General features: G+C 40.5%; 1 pseudogene; it reads left to right on the forward strand.

The window, feature by feature from the left end:
- Positions 1-603: 603 nt before the first annotated feature.
- On the forward strand, positions 604-1,535 carry LOC129402429 (putative olfactory receptor 2B8; annotated as a pseudogene).
- Positions 1,536-12,743: the final 11,208 nt, after the last annotated feature.

Below are 12,743 nucleotides of genomic sequence, written 5' to 3' on the forward strand. Positions count from 1 at the left end.
ATATTTTCTAGAGAGCACTAACTACAAAGATAGCAGAGCAATAATTCAAACAGGGAGATCGAATACATTTTCCTTAACTGTTATCAGTTTGTTGCTATGGGCAGTTACTGGCTTCAAACAAAAACAAATAACACAAGGGATAATCGTACTTATCTTTTTTTAGAAAGGTCCTAGGAAATTCTAAATAATCTATTTTTTTCTGTATCTCCTGCTGTGAAAAAAATGACTCATATTTATTTACATTATTTAAATTTAACTTTTCTATCTCTGATCTAAATAACAATATACCAATCATGTTATTTTCTATTGTCTTTCTTTTGGCAGTCTGCCCATTGTCTATGCATTTTACCATCACAACTTGCTATGTATACCAAGTCAATCTTGACATACTAATATGTTTCCTAAATTCATATTTCCACTACAATATATTTGCTATTTCAGGACTGCACATCGGTCTCTTTTTTGATAGCAGTTTATCTCATTTCATTTTTTGCATTATTCCATCCTTCTGTTCTACTCAGTATTTCCATTGGTTAGGATGTCTGATTTTATTTCCACAGGCAGAAAACAGGAATGATCAAAACAGGTGATTCATCAGAAGCCATGAAAGAGACAAATTTTAGCCAGCCAGCAGAATTTATCTTACTAGGCTTCTCTGACCAGCCCCAGCTGGAGCTGGTTCTCCTCCTGGTCATCTCTGTCATATACATCATGACCCTATTGGGGAACACAGCTATCATATTGGTTTCACATTTGAACCCCAAACTCCACACGCCCATGTATTTCTTCCTCTCCAATCTCTCCTTCCTGGACCTCAGTTTCACTACCAGTGTTGTCCCACAGATGCTCTGGAACCTCAGGGGCCCCAAGAAGACCATCACCTACACGGGCTGTGTGGTGCAGCTCTACATCTCCCTGGGGCTGGGCTCCACAGAGTGTGTCCTCCTGACCGTGATGGCCTATGACCGCTTCAATGCCATCTGCCGGCCCCTCCACTATGGAGTCATCATGCACCCCAGGCTTCTCCAGCAACTTACAGCAGTGGCCTGGATCAGTGCTTTTGTGGGGTCCACAGTTCAGACCATCCTAGTTTTCCAGCTGCCCTTTTGTGGCCACAACAGGGTGGATGATTTCATGTGTGAGGAACCTGCACTGATTAAAATTGCCTGTGGCAACACAGCCTTCCTGGAAAATGAGCTCTCTGTAGCTAGCTCCCTGTTTGTGGTCACACCTCTGGCACTTATTCTGGTCTCTTATGGCTGCATCGTTAGAAGTGTGCTCAAGATACAATCAGCTGAGGGCAGGAGAAAGCGTTTGGTACCTGTGGGTCCCATCTAATTGTTGTCATCTTGTTCTTCGGGACTGCGATGTGTGTCTACATTCAGCCTAAGAGTAAGTACACACAGAATCACACTAAGTTCCTCACCCTCTTCTACACTGTAGTGACACCCTCACTTAATCCTCTGATCTACACCTTGAGGAACAAAGAGTTTAAGTCAGCCTTAAAAAGGCTGCTGATCAGAGACCCCCCCTAGGCTGAAGTCCAAAATCACTTCATGCTGACACCAAAATATTAAGGACTGTTAAGCTTTGTCATACTTTCTCTTCTCACTCAAAGTACTACAGCTAAATCTCAATAAAATTAGATCGTAATTTCCTTTCAATGACACCTGAAGTTGAAATCTTAGTCTCCTGGGGGGTAAGGAGTGGGACTATTTTGTAAAGATACAATAAACTAATAAATATTTTGTAAAAATATATATGAATATATGTGTATGTGTATGTATGTACGGACATCATGGTCATCCTGGAGTTAATGTCCTACTGACATTATATAAATCCATTTTGTCATCACAGTAGTGAGTCTTCTGCCTCACAAAGTGAGAACTCTGATCATAGCATCGTGTGGAGGTTTGGGTTGACCTGAGGATGTTTTTCCTTCCTCTCAGGCTCACAATCAATGATCCTGTGCGCTAGGTTTCATTCATAGTTTCCGCTGGAAAACTCGTCATTATCTTCCAGTTTGCCTTCTTTGGAGAATTGTTGATTCCTTTTCATTCAGTAGAGACATCTGGGATTAATTACACCCAAGGTTATTCCTAACTTTCCCCTCTCATGGACAAAGAGGCCCAAGGGATATTGAGTCAACAACTGAATGTTTCTCTTATTCGATTCTTACCAGCATGGAAAAACCTTTGATTTCTCTTTATCAATACTTTAGACATGCACTCTAAGACAAATGGGGAAATAGGCCACATCCCGAGTACTCAGGGCTTCCTCCTGGCTCTATGCTCAGTGATCTCTCCTGGGTACTTTAAAACCATGTGCCATGCTATGGATTATACTGAGGTCAGCTGCAAACAAGGCAAGTTCCTAACCCCCATGTTATCTCTCTGGCCCCAAAGGGTTTTTGTTTAATTAATAGTATCAAAGAATTGTCTTCTTCCACACTCTATTTTTATTGTGATATCTAATTTATAATGCTACTAATGATTGACAGTTTACTTGCATACACAATTTCAATACCACACTCACCACCCGGTGCCCACTTCCCCTCATCAGTGTCCCAAGGACCCCTCCCATCCACCACCTCCTCTCCTGCTCCTCAGGCAATAAATGTTACTTCTGGGTCACAATTTTCAGGCAGGTAGAATAACCAAAATTATGTTGAGAGGTATTCATTTGAAGGCCATATTTGACAAAATACTTAAGAGCTGACCTATTTCTTTGATGTATTTAGAATTTAGTGAAAGGTAGTTCACTACCTTGACAGCAGGTTTTGAGGACAATGCCTTCCTAAGGCTCTTTAGGGGTGGGACCCAGGGGAGCAGCCACCATTAAGGGGGTTTTGTTCATTGATTGTGGCCTCCCCATCAGACCGGTCTCTACAACTCACATTCTCACCACCGTCCAAGTGTCACTGGGGACTCTGCAACACAAAGTGCCTTTACTCCTACAGCCTGCTCCTCCTTTTCTCCCAGTCTTCTTCAAAGCAATCTGTTCTGCTCGAAATCACTATTTCTTCCATCTTAGCCTCCAGAACCTCTCTCTTGTCTCCCTCAGTTCCTCCTAACCATTCCTCTGGATTCATATCATTTTGTATAGAATTTATTTTCATGGTTTCACACCAGAAAAACATCTTTTTCTTCAACCTCAGATCCTTAATCAGCTTTTTTACACAGCCTCTAAGTCTATCTACCTTACTGATTTTGAGGATGAAATAAAAAAAAAAACATGGGCTGAACTTGGAAACAGGCAACTTGACTTTTTAATTCAATAAAAAATTAATACAATTATTAAAATCAGAGGTGCCATCCTACATTTAGTATACATATATAGATACGTGTGTGTGCGTACAATTGAAAACCAGTGATTTGATTTCCATCCTCCATAGTTGATGTCCTCTGATCCTTTACATGCTCAAGACATTCTTTGGCTGAAAAGTAACTTTGTTTACTTAAGATGCATCATTGTAATTTAATGTCTTCCTCTAAACTAGTAGTCTTGCTAGGGATATGGCTCAAAGAACTTGACTATATACTTTGCATGAGAGTGTCCCAGGATAAACCCAGGTACTGCATCGTCACCCCCAGCACTGTCTGCAGTACCTCCAAGCCCCACACTGGGAGTAGCCCCTAAGCACTATCAGATGTGGCCCCCCAAAAAACTCTGTTGATCATCGAATTTCTCAAGCAGTCTCAGTAACATCTCCATTCATCCTAACCCTGAGATTTTAAAAGCCTCTCTCTACTTGTCCTTCCCAACAATGCCGCATTGGAGGCTCTTTCAGGGGCAGGGGAATGAGACCCAGCTTGTTACTGGTTTTGGCATATGTGTAAACCATGACGAGTTTGCAAGGCTCTCCCTTGTGGGCAGGAAACTCTCAGTAGCTTGCCAGTTTCTCCCAGAGGGAGATCTAGGCTATAAGATATTGCAGAGCAGCTTCAAGGCCATGCACTTCCAAGAACTTGCTTTTAAGTCTCTGGATGTTGGCCATTGATGGGATTGCATGGCGCAGGGTGCAGTCCCTGGGTGTGACCACCTGCTACTAGAAAATGGGCAATCTGGGCGGAAGAGGCCCAGTCCTGATCTGAGAAGGCTTGGAGGTCTCAGCCCTGGGTCCCACACACTTGGGTTACTCTTCCGGCACCTTCATGCTTGAGGCTTGTCCAAACGTGTGTAGAGGGGCCTGGAGCATGGCGGTGGCGGTGGCTAGGTTCTGGAGGTCTTAGGCCGCTGGGAGCTCTGCTCGGGGCAGGGAGGGAAGTTGGAGCCCATCTCCTCCAAGGGGCCCCGGGGAAGACAGTCAGGCGTGTGGGCAAGAGACTCTGCATCGCTCTCTTCCGGGAGCTTGCTTTTAAGCCAAAAAACCAAAATGAGTAAATGAAAACTTCTTCACAGTAATCAATAAATATTACCTTTACTCTCAATTTCTCAAACATAAAGCATTGAAAATACTTTTCCTCTTGCTTTATTTTATGCCTATTGTAACATAAAATGCTTTAATTGTTGCACAAATCAAAAGATACTTTTCCTAGACCTAACATAAACTAGTTGTGGGGAACTACTAGCTTATCATCATCATCATCATCATCATCATCATCATCATCATCATCATCATCATCATCCCATTGATCGTCAAATTTCTCGAGTGGTCTCAGTAGCATCTCCATTCGTCCAAGCCCTCAGATTTTAGAAGCCTCTCTATACTCATCCTTCCAACGATGCCGTACTGGAGGCTCTTTCAGGGTAAAAGGAATGAGACCCAGCTTGCTACTGGTTTGGGCATATTAATACACCATGGGGACTTTGCCAGGCTCTCCCATTTGGGCGTGAAACTCCCAGTAGTTTGCCAGGTTTTCCCAGAGGGACCTGGCTTTTAAATCTTTGGATGTTGGCCATTGACAGGATTACACAGCGCCAGGGAAAGTCCCTGGGTGTGACCACCACCTAGTTACTGGGAGATGGGAAATCTAGGCAGAGGAGGCCCAGTCCTGATCCGAGCAGCCTTGGACGTCTCAGCCCCAGGTCCCACACACCTGGGTTCCTCTGCCAGTTCCTTCATGCTTGAGGCTCATACGAACATGTGGAGAGGGGCCTTGAGCATGGCTGTGGCTAGGCTCCAGAGGTCTTCAGCCACCAGGAGCTCTGCTTGGGGTGGGGAGGTAAGCTGGGTTGATATCAAGAATATATAAGGCTCTGGTTGAACTCCACAAGAAGAAAAACTCCAACCCCATCATAAAATGGGGCCATGAGGGGCTGGAGCGATAGCACAGCGGGTAGGGTATTTGCCTTGCACACGGCCGACTCAGGTTTTGATCCCAGTATCCTAAGTGGTCCTCTGAGTACCACCAGGAGTAACTCCTGAGTGCAGAGTCAGGAGTAACCCCTGTGCATTGCCAGGTGTGACCCAAAAAGCAAAAAAAAAAAGAAAGAAAGATAATGGGGTGATGAAATGAACAGAAACTTTCTCAAAGAAGACATCTGAATGGCCAAAAGACACATGAGGAAATACTCTTCATCGCTAATCATCAGGGAGATGCAGATCAAAACAACAATGAAATACCATCTCACACCACAGAGACTGGCCCACATCCAAAATGACAAAAGAAACCAGTGTTAGCGGATGTAGGGAGAAAGGGACTCTCCTTCACTGTTAGTGGGAATGCCGACTGGTTCAGCCCTTTAGGAAAACAATATGGACTATTCTCAAAAAATTAGAAATTGAGCTCCCATTTGACCAAGTCATACCACTTCTGGGAATATATCCCAGAGAGGCAAAAAAGTATAGTCGAAATGATATCTGGACATATATGTTCATCGAAGCACTGTTTATAATAACCAAAATCTGGAAAAAACCTGAGTGCCCAAGAACAGATGACCATGAACAGATGACTTCTTTTAACAAAGAAGCTTGCTGGGCTCTCGAAGAGAAGTGGCCATGCATTCCAGGAATATGTTCACACAAGCATGAGGCTCAGTCTGTGCATGTAAAAAGCGGCCTGAAGCATGGCAGCAGTTGGGTAGTTGAGGTCGGCTGCCAGGGCTGGTTCCCTTGGGGAGGGAAGAGTTCTCATCTGCACCCCTCTGGGGCAACCTGAGTGATAATACCTCGTGTGTTAACAGCTTGACGCAAAGTCTGATGGCATAGTTATGGGAGGCTCATTGTATGCTCCCTTCCTGGAAAGAAAGTTAGAAAGAAAGAAAGGAAGGAAGAAAGAAAGAAAGAAAGAAAGAAAGAAAGAAAGAAAGAAAGAAAGAAAGAAAGAAAGAAAGAAAGAAAGAAAGAAAGAAAGAAAGAAAGAAAGAAAGAAAGAAAGAAAGAAAGAAAGAGAGAGAGAGAGAGAGAAAGAAAGAAAGAAAGAAAGGAAGGAGGAAGGAAGGAAGAAAGAAGGAAAGGAAGGAAGGAAGGAAGGAAGGAAGAAAGAAATATAAAAAATACAAATATATTTTCCATTAATAATTAGAAAACAATGAAAATTTCATTAGGTATTACTTAATGTAATATATCAATTTTTTTATTTTATTGAATCACCGTGAGATAGTTACAAGATTTCATGTTTGGGTTACAATCTCAAATGATCAAACACCCATCCCTCCACCAGTGCACATTCCCCACCACAAATATCCCGGGTATACGCCACCTTACCCACCTGTCCCCTGCCTCTATGGTAGACAATATTCCCCATACTCTCTCTCTACTTTTGGGTTCAATTATAAGCATTTATATATGAACCTTTATAATGTTGAAATGCAAACTCTTTGAACTTGATCTTTAGTGGTTTTTGAAAGATCATTCTTTGTTTCTGTTAAGAAATTTTTGTTTCTATTATTAATATTATTAATTCCTTGTCTCTATTATTAACTCTTTGTTTCTATAAAGAAATTCTACTCATCAATAAGCCAATCATCTATTAAGTTATTGTGGATGGCCCTTGAAGTGATTTATTCCAGGTTTTACAACTTTTTAAAATTTTTCAATACTTACTGTAGTTTGTTAGTTTCAATAACATGTTTACAATAGTATTAACAACTTTAGTTCTGGTGTACAAAGATTTTGCACCTCTACCAAAATGCTGATGACCTTCTGCCACTGTTTTGAAAAATGCTTAATTATTATTGTTTAGGTCATGTGTTTATGGTAATGTTGACATGCATGGTTTTGATGTCCATAATTATTTCACCTCTTCACCATCAACATGCCAAGACCCTCCAGGAAAAGATTTTGTTACTCACTTCCAGTCACCAATCTTCTTCATTCTTGCTACACTCATCCATAACCTGGTACTGTCCAATCTGTAATACACAGGACCGGATTTGTTAACAACATATTTTTATACGCTTTCTTGGTTTGTCGACACACTAGAGATGAGTGAGATCATTCAGTGCTTGACCTTCTCTTTCTACCTTGTTTCACTTGACATAATACCCTTCAGCTTCATCCAAATTGCAACAAACTGTGAGCCTCAATTTGTTTTCTTGTGGCTACACTGTATTCCATTGCTTATATATGCAACAACTTCTTTGCCTGTTCACCTGTCCTTGGACCTTTGGGTTGTTTTCATACCCACGTTATTGTACTAAGTGCTACAATAAACATAGGGTCTGCATATATCTTTTTTAATTAATGGATTTGATTTGGAGAGCTGGATGCCTAGAAGTAGCATTGCTGGGTCTTATGAAACATCCACACTGCTTTCCACAGAAGTTGAGCCAGAAAATATTCCCACCAAGAGTCAATTATGATTTTTCTTTGCACCACATCCCCAACAACACTAGTTGGTTCTAGTGTTTGAAGTGTCTTTGTTGGGGATATACGTCATTCAAACTGGCATGAGAACATCCCTCATTGCCATTTGATTTGCATTTCCCCCATAGTGTGATGATGAACACTTTTTTATATGCTTATTGGCCAGTCATATGCCCATTTCATAGAAGTATCTGTTCTCTCTAATTCTGTTTTTGTTTCATTTTACTGTTAGTTTTTTTCCTGGGTTTGGGGTTTCACTCAGCATTGCTCAGGGCTTACTCCTAACTCTGTGCTCAGGAATCTTTCCTGGAGCTCAAGGGACCATATGGAGTGCCATAGGTCAGACCTGGGTTAGCCACGCACAAGACATGCGCCTCACTATGGAGCTGTCTTCGGTGCTTCGTTATTGTCTGGTTCATTATTAGCACATAAAATCACAAGGGATGTACGCTGTGAAGGGACGGGTGTTAGAACATTATATGAGTGAAATCCAGTCCTGAACAACTTTGTAACTGTGTATCTCACCTTGATTCAATTATGCAATAAATTTAAAATTTACAAAGCATAAAGTAAAATCACAAGAGTTCTTTGCATTAATTTTATTGCATAACTGCTATAAGGCAAGTTAAAACTACAATTAATAATAATGAAGGTGGTAAACATACCTACAATATTGAGGTATATCTGATTTTTCCCTATTTTGATTAAAATTTTATCATGAATGGATATTGGACCCTGCCAAAGTACCCTATCAATTGATGTTGTCATATTATATTTAGTCCTCTCCTTGGTTGATATGGTGAATTACATTAATTTATTTGCATATATTAAATTATCCTTGCATTCCTAGAATGAATTCAATTTCATCATGGGGTATGATCCTCTTACTATATTGGTAGATTTGGTTCAAGAAGATCCTCTTGCAGCTCTTTGTATCAGTGTTAATCATGCGTGTTGATCAATTTCCTTTTGTAGAAATATCTCATTCAGTTTTTGGAATTAGAATAATGTTGGCTTCATCGGAGCTCTTCAGAAAGATTCCTGTCTCTGATATTTGGAACATTTGAGGAGTACAGGTAGCACATCTTCTTTAAAATTTGGTAGAACTTTATAATGAACAATTTGGCACCAGGCTTTTGGACTTGGGGAGATTTTTTTTCATTGCAGATTCTATTTTCTTAATCATGGTTGACTTGTCCAGGATATTTGATGAAGTCTCAGGAGGTTCAGTCATCCTAAAAATGGACCCCTTTCTTCTGACTCCTCCATCTGAGGGGCATAAGGTTATTTATAATTAACCTCGCTTGATCTTTTCTTTGTTTCTGAAGTATCTGTATCAAAAGTATCCTTTTGATCCTGATTCAGTGTATATTTTATGCACACACATATGTGTAGATATTAAGGATTTCTCATTTTGTGCCTTCATGAATCAATCTGAGTATTTTTGAGATTTCAGTATTTAACACTAGGTCTTTGGTTGGTTTGCCTTTAGGGTGAGTTTATTGATTGAGGTTCTGTGATTTACAATATTGATAGCTAGTGTTTTCCCATGCACACAGTTTGAAAACACATCAGCAGTGTATCCATCTTCTTTCCCTAAGGAGCCCAGAGTTTCTCTCTTTTAACTCCCACTGCTGACAACTCAATTGTGTGGATCAGCTTTCCTGTTGTTTTGCCTTTGGCCTTTGTCCCTACCTTGTTGTGCAACTTTAGTTCCCACATATGTGAGGTCATTCTGTATCTGTCCCCTTCCTTCTGACTGACTTCACCCAACATGATATCCCCTAGCTCCACCATGTTACCCTACAAATTGCATGATTTGGGTCTTTTTTTAGAGCTGTATAATGTCTAATTCCATATATATTTCACAACATCTTAATCCATTTTATAGAAAATGAGAAAAGGTGAGGATATCATCAGTATCTACAAAAAAATCATTTAACACACTACTTGATTAATAAACTGGTATTGCAGGAGGGCAGTAACTGATTTCATATAAAAGACTTAAAGAAATAAAAACACAGAAACACACAAACAGGTGTCTTTTAAATATGATAAAATGGTTTATTCATGTATGCAGAGAAAACTTATTTACCTTGGGATACATATTTAACTAAGGTTTGTCATGAAAACATTTTTATCTAATAGTGTGTTGAAAATCCCCTTTGTTTTTAAAATATTTGTAAAAAAATTAATTATCATACATAAAATGAATGTGTCTCTTTGAGAAATTTTAATTATAAACATTCACTTAATGTTTTCACACGTGAAAATAGAGATAGGTATACACAAATCTTCACTGCAGCATTATTTGCCTTCTCAAAAGAATACAAACAACATAAATGACCACAGGCCTTAAGTTGTTGAATACTCTTTTCTAATGTAACATTATGTATCCATTCAGAATAATGAGATAAGCCTATAGCTAAAAAACTGGTGTGGACTCTTAACATCAGTAAAAAAAATTATAGGAGTGTATTCAATACAAAAGTTTAAGATGTTTGGGGCTGGAGTGATAGCACAGCAGGTAGGGCATTTGCCTGCAGGCAGTCGACTCGGGTTCGATTCCCAGCATCCCATATGGCCCCCTGAGCACAGCCAGGGGTGATTCCTGAGTGCAGAGCCAGGAGTAACCCCTGTGCATCTCCAGGTGTGACCCAACAAGAAAAAAAAAGTTTAAGATGTTTCACATAATGAGCTATTGCGATGCATTTTTAAATAAACATATAAAAACAGAATATCTCAGAGCTATTATATACACATACTATTTTCAGAGAGTGAGATGGAGCTAGGAGTGAAGGTAAGATGTATTAACATATCTGTGCACACACTCCTATTGTCATATTTCACACATTTCTCTATTTGCAATCATAATGAGTATAAACTAATACCATGACTGAAAAGTCTGACGGCAGAGACTGAGATTATAACCATGAATAAAGTGGAAAAATCATTAAATTAAAAAAAATCATTAAAACATTAAGTTAAGACCCCTACTCCCCCCTCCCCCCGCGCCGTGCCCGCGCCCGGGCACCAGGTTTCGCCGCACAGGACCCTCTGTCCTCGGTTCTCCCAGGCAGGTGGGACCAGACCAGCTCGGCCGCCCTTACCTGGTGCCTGCTCGGCCACCCCGGAGCTGCCACCTCCCCGTGCGCCCCAGCCTCCTCATTTCGCCCCTCCACACTGGCCCCCGTCCTCACTGCCGCGGTGCATCCTCCGCCCTGCCCCCTGCTCCAGTCCCAGCCCTCGCCCCCTCCCCCGCCCTCCCCCGTCCCTCCTCTGATGTCTCTGGGTCCTCCCCTTGGCATCCCAGCCTCATGTCCCCGCCGTCCCTCCCCTGCCTGATCCCCTGGGCCTCCCCCAGACCCTCTCAGAAAGCGCCAGGCCGGGGTGGGGCCGAGCCCCACAGCTGCCTCCTCTTCTCCCCCTTTTTTCTATAATTTAATAAAGAAACGGTAGCGCTTCTGTTTGTTTGTTTTTTTAATTAAGCTAAACTTTGAATTAGTGTCCTTAAAGTGTAAAGGCTAAAATTCGCTAAATGAATACTCACCCTACTGGAATTTTCCTTAGTATGCATATATTTATTTTTTAATTTTGTTTTTTAGTTAAATATACTTCTCAAAGGAATACAGATAAATATCTTATAGCAAAATGCAGATGACCTTTAAGAACACGAGGGTCACAAATGAACTACAGTTGAAAATTGGCATATAACTTTTGACTGGCCCAAAACATAACTAACAGCCTGCTGTTGACCAGACTCTGACCATTAACATGAATAGTCACTTGGTGTATGTTTTGTGTGGCATATACTGTATCCTTTACAGTAAAGGAAGCTAGAGTAATGAAAAATGCTATTAGGGAAATCATGAAGATTTCAGAGCTGGAGAGACAGTACCGGGTTAGGTGCTTGCTGGTCTCTGTTCACACCAAATACAGTTGGATACCACATGTGGTCACCAGGTATGGCCAACATTGTACATGGTCCCATCCCTGCCACAACAAGTGGTCCTCCAAGAAATAAGCCCTGAGAATGGATAGGTGTGATTAATGAAAGGGAAAAACCAAAATCAGACAAAAGAAAAAATGTATTTACAATGCTATTACTACATTGTTGCTAAGTTTGCACAGTCTGTTTACAAGAAAATTCTGAAAATGTTTTTTATGTGAGAGAACAAATCTGTGAATCTACCCAAAAATATTTCCTTTTAAAATAAAAATATAAAAAATTGCTAAGCTATATAAGTATACTTCAGAAATTATAATGAAATACCAGAAGTTCATATACTATACATAAAATGGATTCTGCCTCTAAAGGAAAAGCTTACTATTTAATTCTATCTGATACCCATTGCTTTTCCCAGTATCCTTATAATTATCAAGTTCAGGATTTGATAGATACAGAAAGATTGAGGATCATGTATGCAATGTATTTAAAATAATATTTCAGGGTTCTTTTGCAAAGAAAATACTACATTTTCATCACTAATCATCAGGGAGATGCAGATCAAAGCAACTATGAGATACCACTTCACATCACAGAGACTGGCAACACATCCAAAAGAACAAAAAAACCGGTGTTGGCGTGGATGTGGAGAGAAAGGAATGCCAACTGGTTCAGCCCTTTTGGAAAACAATATGGACAATTCTCAAAAAATTAGACATCGAGCTCCAATTTGACCCAGAAATATCACTTCTGGGAATATAACCCAGAGAGGCAAAAAAGTATAGTCAAAATGACATCTGCACTTATATGCTCATCGGAGCACTATTTTACAATAGCTAGAATCTGATCTGGAAAAATAAACAAGTGCCCGAGAACAGATGACTGGTTAAAGAAACTTTGGTACATCTGCAGAATGGAATACTATGCAGCTGTTAAAAAAGATGAAGTCATGAACTTTGCTTATAAGTGGATCAACATGGAAAGTGTCATGTTAAGTGAAATGAGTTAGAAAGAGAGACAGACATAGAAAGATTGCACTCATCTGTG

The sequence above is a fragment of the Sorex araneus genome, chromosome 2, assembly GCF_027595985.1.
Source record: "Sorex araneus isolate mSorAra2 chromosome 2, mSorAra2.pri, whole genome shotgun sequence".
Taxonomy (NCBI): Eukaryota; Metazoa; Chordata; class Mammalia; order Eulipotyphla; family Soricidae; genus Sorex; species Sorex araneus.